General features: G+C 38.6%; 1 non-coding gene across 1 annotated transcript; it reads left to right on the top strand.

The window, feature by feature from the left end:
* The first annotated feature begins 10,251 nt into the window (after positions 1-10,251).
* LOC118840592 lies at positions 10,252-10,380 on the top strand. Its single transcript, XR_005009767.1, has one exon. It is a non-coding gene; the product is annotated as a U6atac minor spliceosomal RNA (small nuclear RNA).
* The last annotated feature ends 718 nt before the right edge of the window (positions 10,381-11,098 follow it).

The raw sequence follows: 11,098 nt of genomic DNA, 5'->3' as shown, positions 1-11,098 counted from the left end.
ATTCTCACAACAACCATTTGAGGGAGGCGCTATTATAATCTCCATTTTATAATTGAGAAAATGGAGGCAGACATAGATTAAGTTACTTGAACCGGAGTCACACATCTAGTAAGTGTCTGCGGCTGGATTTGAACTCAGGTCTTCCTGACTCTAGACTCAGTATTCTATGTATTGTGCTGCCTTGGTGCCACCAGAAGACCTAGGCATGAGTCCCAGCTCTACTGCTTAGAGCCGCATAACTTGGATAAGCCGTTTCATCTTTTGGCTTCCTTAGCAGTCAACCTGGGATAATACTGACGTGGCTTTTATGTTATATAGAGCTGTTCCAAGGATATGTATGTTCTGGAAGCAGCATTTGCTCTGCGGTCAGAGCACCTGCCTTTAAATCTTGGCTTTGCTACTCTGTAAGCCCTGGGCAAGCTATCTCTTTGAGCAACTTTTTTTCATGTATGAAGAAAGGAAAGAAGGAAACGAGAATTTATTAAATGACGACTATGTGCCAGGCACTGTCTTAAGCCCTTTATGAATGTTACCTCATTTGATCTTTACAACCTTTGGTGAGAGGTGCTATTATCGTTCCCACCTTAGAATTGGGGAGACTGAAGTTAAGTGACTTGCCCAGAGTCACACAGTTAGTGAGTGTCTGAGGCTGGTTTTGAACTCAGATCTATCCGGCTTCAGTCTCAGCACTCTAGCCAGAGTCAACTCATTGCCTCAGCTAAATAGGAGGGGTTGAACTGGATAACTCTAAAGTTTTTTTTGGCTCAAAGTCCTCCTTTGCAAAGTTTATAACCATAAAGCACTAGGTAAATAAATATAAGTTGCTATTCAATTCAACAAACATTTATTGAGGGATGCCCTGCAGATTTAATATAAATATTTACTTTCTTTCTGAAATTCTAGTTTTTCCTTAGTGAATTGGTATAAATGGTAGAGATGGAGATTAGAGCTGGAAGTGGACCTGTGATTTCATTGGTATAGGGCATTCCTGGGAGAGGAAACTCCCTCTCCTAAAGCAGGTGGGTGCCTTTTCTGTACTTTATAGTCTTAAAGAGCTGTTAAGTGACTTGTCCAGGGTCCCATTGACTGACTGTATCAGATGTGGGACCAGAAACCCAGGTCTGGCTGACTTTGAGGGAGACTCTCACTACACTGATGCAAAAAAATCAATTTAATTTAACAAAGTTTCCTAAGTAGAAAATCTTGTGCCAGGTGCTGGAGATACAGACAAAAGCAAAACAGTCTCCAAGGAACTCACATTATGTTGTCAGAATACAACACAAAGATATGTTAATTCAAGAAGGAAGACACCATTACCAACTGGGAGGATCAGGTAAAGTTTCAGAAAAAAAAATCATTACTTAGGCTAAATCTTGAAGACAACTAAGGTTTTAAGAGGCAGTCAGGAGAATAGAGTGCATTCCAGGCCTGGGAGATAGTATGGAGAGGGGAAATTAAATGCCAAGTTCAGAGAACACTTAGTAATCCAGTTTCACAAAAGAAAATATGTAAAATAACTCTAGAAAAGAAGGCCGGAGTTGGATTGTACAGTAGCTTAACTATGTCAGGTTAAGGAGTCTATATTTGAGGCAATAGGTAGCCACTGAAGATTCTTGAACAAGGGAGTGGCATGATGAGACCTATGTCTTAAGAAGACTATTTTGTTATCTCTATGGTGAATGGATTGGGTGAGGATGATTAGAAAAATAGACAGATAGATAGATACATGACTGATAAGCATTTGTTAAAGACCATGTGCCAGGAACTGTGCTTGGAGTACAAATAATATAAGTAATCAAGTAGGACCATACCTTCTGTCAAATACACACAAAAATAGGAGTCAAGAAAAAGGGAGGATATGGGAAGAACTGGAATGGAGGCAGCATGGTTTGGAACTGGTGGCCAGTAATGGAGGTGGAAGCCTGTCGTAATAATAGTTAACATTTATATAGTGCTTACTCTATGCCAGGCACTGTGCTAGGTGCTTTATAAATACCATCTCATTTGGTCCTCGCAACCATCCTTAGTAGTAGGTGCTATTATTCCCATTTTGCAGCTGAGGCAGAGAGGGGTCAAGTGACTTGCCCAAGGTAACACAGCTAGTAGGTATTTGAGGCTGAATTTGAACTCAGGTCTTCTTGATCCTAGGTCCAGTGCTCTATCAGTTGTGCTCTCTAGTTGCCTCTAATTAGAGCTCAGGATGGTTCTTTGGGTCAGAATTCATAGTCCCTGTGGGGAGAAGTTGAAGATGATGTCTGGAGTGGAAGAAGCATGGAGAATAAAAGCAGAAAGGCTAATTAAAAAGCTATTATAATAGTCCAGGTGAGAGAAATGGATGACCAAGATTTTTGTAGAGGACGAAACCATACCACTAGGCAATGGTCGAATATCGAGCGTGATGGAGAAGGAAGAGTCAGGACCAATGATGTGAACTTGTCCACTCTCTCCAACACTGGATTTATCTTCATTCATTTCGCTGGGCCAAGGAGTCAGTATGTTTTTTTGCCCTCCTCACTGTCACTTCCAAACTCTCTTCTTATGCCCACAAACATTCTCCTAGTGCTACTTATCTCTGCTCTCTACTTACTCTGCATCGGTTGATATTTCTCTCTAAGGAAGCAATAATGTTCCATTGCATTCACTTACCACAATTTATTAATCCGCTTCCCAGTTGACAGTCATCTATTTCCTTTCTAGTTCTTTGCTACCACAAACAATGCTACTATAATTTTTAAAAATGTATAAGGGATCTTTATTTCTATCTTTGACCTCCTTGGGGAATATATTTAGCATTTGGAAGGGTATGGATATTTTGGACACTTTCTTTGCATAATTCCAAATTGCTATGCAAAACAGTAGGACCAATTCACAGCTCCACCAGCAGAATATTAATGTACATGTCTTCCTTCTTTCCTTCCTTCCTTCCTTCCTTCCTTCCTTCCTTCCTTCCTTCCTTCCCGTTAAATGACTTGCCCGGGATCACATAGCTCGTAAGTGTTGTGTGTCTAAGGTCAGATTTGAACTCAGGTCCTCCTGACTCCAAAGCCAGTGTTCTATCCACTGTACCCCCTAGGACCCCATTAGTGTCTTTCTATAGCCCTTCTAAAGTTAATTATCTACTTAATTATCATTGCCAACTTGCTGGGGCTTCTTGACTGGGAAAAACTGCTTCTTGCTTCTTGTTAGGTTTCTCAACTGGACCACAAAACTAGGGCTACAACATCTCTAGGCTTACCCCAGTTCACAGTTGCATGCCAAGTTGGGTACACCAAGGTTGTGCCAACACAAATGTTTTCATCAGCCAACTTCACTGTTACTTTGTCTACTTATTCCCAGATAGTTAGAATATTCCCACCACCTCCTACTCTTCCCATCTTTGTGAAACTGAATTCTTAGCTGCTGAAGAACAACCTCCCTTCTGCAACTTTAGCTGCATAGTCCTTCACTTCCAACCTCCTCAATCCTACCTCCCAGATGTCCCACTCTAGATTTGCTTTCTCCTACAGTGCCATATGGAATGCCTGTTCCATAGTTAACAATATTGCATTTATTTTAAACCTCTTTTTTTATTTCTTCCATCTTTGGGCACTCACTGAGGCCTTGTTCCCTCCTGATGGCACTACTTTCTATACCACTTTTTCATGCTTTCCAAGACTTGTACTTCCATTCATTCCCCCCCTACCCTGACTCAATGGTCATGGTGGTAGAGTCAGACTACTCTTTCCTCTCAATTGCCAATTCCAGACTATCCTTCTACTGCCACCATTCATAAAAGTCTCATTCTTTCAATGACCGTTTAATCTAAATTTATACTCAGTGCGTATCTACCAAGCTCCAGGACATTCTCTGAACTTTTTCCACGAATTCAGTGACTGGCTTAGTCTTCCTTTTTACCAGAACTCTTATCATTCTGGGGGATTTCTATATCTATATGTATATCTTCAATTACCCTAACTTCCCATTTTATCACTTTACTCAGCTCCTATGACCTGCTCCTCCACTTCATTTCAGCTATACCTGAGGGTAGTCATACTCTTGATCTTGCCATCATCCACAAGTATTCTGTTTCCAGGTTTAAGAATTTTGTATTTCCTTTATCTGATCATAATCTTTTATCTTTCCATTTTCTATATTTAGAATCCTAAATATTCTAAGTTTCCCCCATCTTAAAAAAAAAGTCTCATTGGATCCTACCATTCTTTCCACTCTCATTCTATATTCTTCCCCAGTTCTTGGCTAAATCCTTGAAAAAACTGTTTACAGTTAGTTTCTCTACTTTCTCCCCTTTCACTCTCTTCTAAACCCTCTATTCCCATACCACCAGCTGCCTATTGGAAGTCTACAACTGGATATTCTGGAGGATTCTCAAAATCAGTATGTCCAAAATAAAGCTAATTATCCATTCTTCTAAACCTTCTGCATCTTCCCAAGTTCCCTATTTTTGTGGAGGACACTACCATTTTTTTCATTCATCTAAGCTTGCAACCTTTGAGTAGCACTCATCTCTGTACTCTACCTCACCCTTCATAATCTATTATTTGCCAAATATTACTGATTTTGTTTTCATATATCAAATCTATCACCTTCTCTATTCACATAGACATCACCCTGGTTCAGTCTCTCATCATGTTTCACCTGGACTATATTATAATAGTCTCTCTTTCTTCAGGCACTCCCTTCACAATCTACCAAATTGATATTTCAAAAGTGTAGGTCTAGCCATATCACTCTCTTGATCTGGAAGCCGTAATGGCTCCCTCTTTTCCCTAGGACCAAAAAAACTTTGTTTTTTAAAGCTCTTGTATTGGTGCCAACAAAACTTGGACTGCTGCAATGCATTCCATAATGTCTGGCTTGTAATTCCTACATCCTTTTTGATAATACATACAAAGACATGTTTGCTACGTCAGATTTTGTGTCTGTAAATGCTATTCTCACTTTTAGTGAATGAGTAACTAGAAATATAGCAGGGGGAGGGGGGAGGTGGGGAGCTACTGTAATTCCTTAAAGCAAAGGCTAATTTATCCTTTCACTAAAGGAACAAGCTTCAGGGTCATTTCCGTTGGTAGTAGTCAAGCTATTTAGAGATGAAAACAGCAACAACAACAAACTCTGGAATTCTGTTCCTATTAGTGATGATTTATTCTCTTTACTTCTACAATCTGTTGTCGGGTGCTATTTGCCCCTAAACTGCTGGGGAGATATCTTCAGATTTCCAAAATTAAAATAATGCTGTTCTCAACTCAAATGAAGTAGTGATTTTTGTTTGTTTTGTTTTTGGTAGCACTCTAGTTCCTGGAACCCTAGAAGCAGATTTTTGCATCCTAGGTGAAGATAAGAAAGATTTACCTTTTGAACCGACATTTGGCAACCTATCTACACAGTCACTGTCCTAGGAACTAGAAAATTAAAACATTACTGATGGGTCAGGGATGGGATCTTTTCTGTAAAGAAAGGAAAATCATGTGAGCCTACCTTGGTGTTGACAGCTCATCTTTAGTGCTTTAGCCCCCATGAGCCATCTAGAGTTTATCATTCCTCTATGCCCACTAGTTGAAAGGACACCACAGAGCTCTGTGTTGTTCAGGTAATTCTGGGACACCCAAATGGAAACCCAGACCTGAGGAGCATTTATTGTCATCTATAGTTCTCCCGAAATCTCTACCAGTTTCAGAATTTTCTCATTCTTCTTTTATAGAATCTTCTTTTATAAGCCCTATTAGGATAAATTAGTTCTGTGTATAGTGCCTGATTCTTTTCTCTCAGGGTGTGATGATCAGTTTATAACAAAATAACTCATTTAGAGGGCAATTGCTACTAAATGTAGGAATTAATATGGACAGGAGAATTGGATCAATCCTTCCTTTTCAATTGTGTTGTATGGACTTTGAAAGTAACACTTGAAAAATGTAGTAGGGAGTGAAAAAGAATTTTTCTTAGTAATCATTATTTTGGTAACTCAGAACTTCCCCATCCCCCCTTTCTTTCAAAGTACAGTCCTACTTCAGAAGGACTTAATCTAAATGGGTCTATTCCTGTTCATTATGTTGCCCAGACAGGTCTGGGAAAATGTTGATTTCTCCCTATTGTCAAGGCAGGTGATATGGAAATTGATGTCTCTGATCAGGATTAAGTGGCCTAAGTCAGGTACTCAAGACCTCATTTTAATATAGCCCACCTTCCCAGCGTGTGGACCAATCAGAGTTGATTGGCACCTCTTGGGAATACCTACTGTTTGAAGGGCATATAACCACGTACCCCCAAATTCCAAATTGAGCCAGTTCTGAACTGGCCCCCTTAGGAGGGCTCAGTTTTGCACTATAACTCCCATGCAATGCATGTCAAGCCAACTTGAGAGAAATTAAACCACGGACACATGTACTCTAATTTCATTTGTCTCTTTCTTAGAACAAACTCCGTTTCCAAATTGGGGTTTGTGGGGTTCTTGGGGTTCACAAGGGCTTTAAAACAGCTCTTTACAATTGCTTCCAGCTCACTTTCCAGGTTTGCTGTACATTATTCTTCTTTGCCAATCTATATTCCAGCCACACTGGCCTACTGGCTGTTCCTTCCTGTTTCTGTCCGGAATGCATTCCCTCTCCATGGTTGCCGCATTGAAACCCTGGTTTCCTTCAAGAATCAGCTGAAGGACAACTTCCTACTGGAAGCCTATCTTGACTCCCCTAGTTGATATACTCTCCTTGTTCCAGCTGAGAATTAACAGACTGACTTTGCATATATTTTGTACTTAATTTTCTGTTAACATGTTATTTTCCCATGATATAACGGAACCTCTTTGAGGGCAGGGAGTGTTTCACTTTTTTTTTGTCTGTATCCCAACACCCAAGGCAGTGCCTGGCAAGTATCAAATACTTCTTCATAAATGTTTGTTTCATGCACATGTGCATGAATTTTCCCTCACTAGCTCTGCTTGGTTTTAACTTCCTGGAACATTGGTGCCTCACCCAGGAGAAGCTGATCAGCTGAAATCTTACCCTAATCCTGAAGAACTCAGCTTTTGATACTCAATATTTCTTCAACGCCATCGATTGCCTTTCCTCTCTGACTGAGTGTTGGAGCAACTAACGCAACTACATTTTTCATTAGCAGGTCGGGAGATTCATATTTCTGAGTTTAAATCTGACCTTAGATTCTTACTAGCTGTGTGACCTGGGCAGGTCACTTAACCCTGTTTGCCCCAGTTCCTCATCTGTAAAATGAGCCGGACAAGGAAATGGCACACCATTCCAATATCCTTGCCAAGAAACCCCAAATGGGGTTGCGAAGACTAGGGCATGACTGAAACGAATGAACAAGTCATTTTCTGGAATATCCACAAAGGCCCCGTCAATCTTCAAAGCTACTGACTTTTTAAACAAAGGAAACATTCACGATTTTTAGCACTTCATAATCATTTTCATTTCTTAAATAGCTCCTTGACCAGTTATCGTTATATTGTTCCTAGTGTTGATCTCTGAGCAGAAAAGGCATTTAATAAATACTTCTTGAGTGAAATTTCAACTTAATTGAATTGCCACTTATTCTCATTCTGAGGATTTCAGAAGCAGCTTGATGATTGATTTTAGAATGCTTCTGGAAATCTGAAGGATAACACAGATTGTAGAAACAAATCTTCATATGAGCACTGTGAATGGCAGAGTTCTGCTTAGTCCTAGAAAAGTTGTCATGAACTGAAATAGGGATGTAACAACTCGGATGAATGACTATAATTAGTAACATATTGTGTAGTTAATGATCAAACTTTAGCATTAAAAATGCAAATATTTGTTCCCAGAAGACAGAACCAGGAACAATGAGTAGAAATGCAAAACAAAAAAAAGTACCTTTAGGTTTGATGTCAGAAAAAACTTCCTAATATTTAGAGCCTTTGCAAAGTGGAAAAACCCCACAATCTATGGGGATGCTCATCAACTGGAAAATGGCTAAAAAATAATGGTTGTATGAATGTAAAGGAATATCACTCTGCTATGAGAAATGATGAAAAACTTGGGAAGACCTGTATGAACTGAGGTAGAATGAAGCAAGTAGAACCAGTGCAACTTGCACAATAACAACATTGAAGACAAACAACTCTGAAAGACTTAAGAACTCCAGTGCTATGATCAATCACAATTTTAAAGGACTGATGATAGATTTTACGCTTTCACAAATGTGGACATGCTGTCCCAAGTCACAGTGTATTTTAAGGTGTGTGTGTGTGTGTGTGTGTGTGTGTGTGTGTGTGTATGTATGTGTTGGATAAGAGTTTCAGGGGTGGGGAACCTGCAGCCTCGAGGCTGCATGTGGCCCTCTAGGTCCTCAAATGCAGCCCTTTGGCTGAATCCAAACTTCACAGAACAAATCCCTTTAATAAAAGGATTTGTTCTGTAAAACTTGGACTCAGTCAAAAGGCCACACTCAAGGACCTAGAAGGCTATATGTGGCCTCGAGGCTACAGGTTCCCCACCCCTGGCATAAGACCAATGTAGGACTTTGTTTTAACTGAGTGCATACTTGTTATAAGGGCTCCCCTCACCCATGGTGGGGGTGGGAAAGTGGGAGGCTGAGAAAATAGATTTTTGTTAAATAAAAAGAAAAAATTTAGTTTAATAATAATAACTGGCATTAATATAGTGCCTTAAAGTTTGCAGACCACTGCACATATTTATCTCTTTTGGTCCTCACAACAGCCCTGTTAAGTAAGGATTTTTATTATCCCCATTTTACAGATGAAGAAACTAGGGCACAGATTGGTTAAATGATTTGCCCACAAAAGATCTGGCGGTATAATTGCTGAATTCCTCATAGTGAAAGATAGTGGAGAATTGCAAGGTTGGAGAAAGACAAATGTCTCAATTTTCAAAAAAAGGAGAAGAAAAGTAGAATCTGCAAAATTTAGGTCAATGAATGTGATCCTTAGAAAATTCTAGAATGCAGTTTTTTAATTTTAATTTTTTTATTCTGAATTTAAACACCAAAAAATAACTATTTCCATATACAGAGTAGAAAATAAAAAGGGGATTTTATGGAAAGTCATGGATCTCCATTTCAAACAGCTTAAATTTTTAAAAAAATATTTTATTTCAAGACCGTCCTGCTTTTCTGTGCTTCTTTCTGAATTTCCTTTTGTTCTCATGTGTGCATTTTAAAAACATAACAATGGCCTTCTTTTTTTGAGCATCACTAATCCTCCTTTCCCACTAAAAGCTATGACCCCATAAATCTTGAATATGAAAGGGAAAAAAATAATCCTTGTAACAGATAAGCATATTCAAGAGAAATGAATCCGTACAATGGCTATGTTCCAAAATTTATGTTTCTGTATCTTGTGTCTATTACCTCTCTGTCAGGAGGTGAATAATATGCTTCATCATAGGTCCTCTGGAGAGACAGTTGGCCTTTGTTCTGAGCAGAGTCCTTAAGCCTTTCGAAGTTGTTTGTCTTTATAATATTGTTCTTGTATAAATTTGTCTCATAATTCTGCTCACTATTTCAGGTTATTCTACCCAGAATTCTCTGAAACTGTCTTTTTCATCATTTTGTACCATGTAATAATATTTTATTACATTCATATATCAGAATTTGTTTAGCTTTTCTCTAGTCATCTAAGAGGCAATCTAAGATACTTCCATTCTAGTTTCCTTTTTTGTCTTTTAATTCCCTATTCAGGATAAGGAAGTTTACTTTGATTGTGACTATTCCCTTTCCAGTGTTAACCTCCCTTTTGTCTTCCCTTGCAATCCGTTCTTGTTTCCTGATTAAGTCTGATGTATTTCTATGCCAAGCTCCCTCTCTCTCTGTCTCTTCATCTCTGTCTCTGTCGCTGTCTCTGTCTCTCTCTGTCTCTGTCCCTCTCTCTGTCTCTGTCTCTCTCTCTCTGTGTAAAACCTTTGTCCATTTCAGATGAGCAAGATGCCTTCTTCTCCTACTCCTTCCTCTATGAGCCTATACTCTTCTCATGCATTCATTATAAAATTATGAAAATTAGCAAGTTTCATCCCCTTCTTTCTTCTTTCTGAACTACTGGATTCCTCCTGTACTAGTCCCTTTTCTCTATCCTCTTCGAACATGCAGAACAGAACTAAGCCAATTTCTTATTTAACTATCTCAGTACCCTTTGAAGACATTGAAGTTCTAAAGAGACACTTGTTTCTTCTCCCCCCTATTAGAGTGTTAGCATTGTGTCATCATAAAAGCCCTTCTGATTGCTCAAACAAATTTATCTTTTTAAATTTCTCTTAACTCTTATGTGTATTATATTAAAGGAGAGAAGATTAGCACTCCCCTTGAGAAGGATGGAAGAGGTCCTAGTGCCCTTTACAGCACATATCCTGCTAAGTTATTGCCCCCTACTCTGTGACATCGAATCATGTAACATGTCTATATTTCAAAGCTCCTACTCAGCTCTGGCATTTTCATCAGTAATGCTTGCAAATCTTCTTTTCCATTAAAGGTCTGTTTCCTTCCCTATAGGATTATGTTAAGCTTTTCAGAGTAAGTCATTCTTTGTAGGAAGATTATATATTTACCTTTTGGAACAACGTACCATATTCCATGATTTTCCTTTTATTTTTTGATAGAAGCTGCCAATTCTTGTGCGATCCTGAGGAACTGCTTCTTTCTGAATGTATACAGAATTTTTCCCTTTGGTGTTAGAGCACTGATTTTGGCTATGACATTCCTAGAACTTTTCTTTTTTTCTTTCTTTTTTAAGACATGATTGATATATTATTTCTATCTCCACTTTGCTCTCTCTAATAGTTAGGAGTAGTTTTCATTTATGATTTCTTGAAATATAGGGTGTAAGATTTTTTAAAGTTGTAGTTTTAAGGAAGTCTAGTGATTCTTGAATTATCTTTCTTTGACCTGTTTTCCAGATTAGTCATTTTTTATATCATACACCAATTAATCAATAATAGTACATATCAACATGGTCAATTAATGTCAATTAGATTTCAATATAATCAATTATATCAAAATATGACAATCTCTTGAGTTTATTTTGCTATTCCTTGCTGTTTCATGGAGTTATTGATTTCTGTTTATTATAGTTTAGTTTTAGCGAATGTTGCTGTCCATCTTTGGTTGTACTAAGAGG

Source organism: Trichosurus vulpecula, chromosome 2 (assembly GCF_011100635.1).
Source record: "Trichosurus vulpecula isolate mTriVul1 chromosome 2, mTriVul1.pri, whole genome shotgun sequence".
NCBI lineage: Eukaryota > Metazoa > Chordata > Mammalia > Diprotodontia > Phalangeridae > Trichosurus > Trichosurus vulpecula.
Note: the sequence above shows the minus strand (reverse complement) of the source record. Positions and strands in the feature narration are given on the sequence as shown.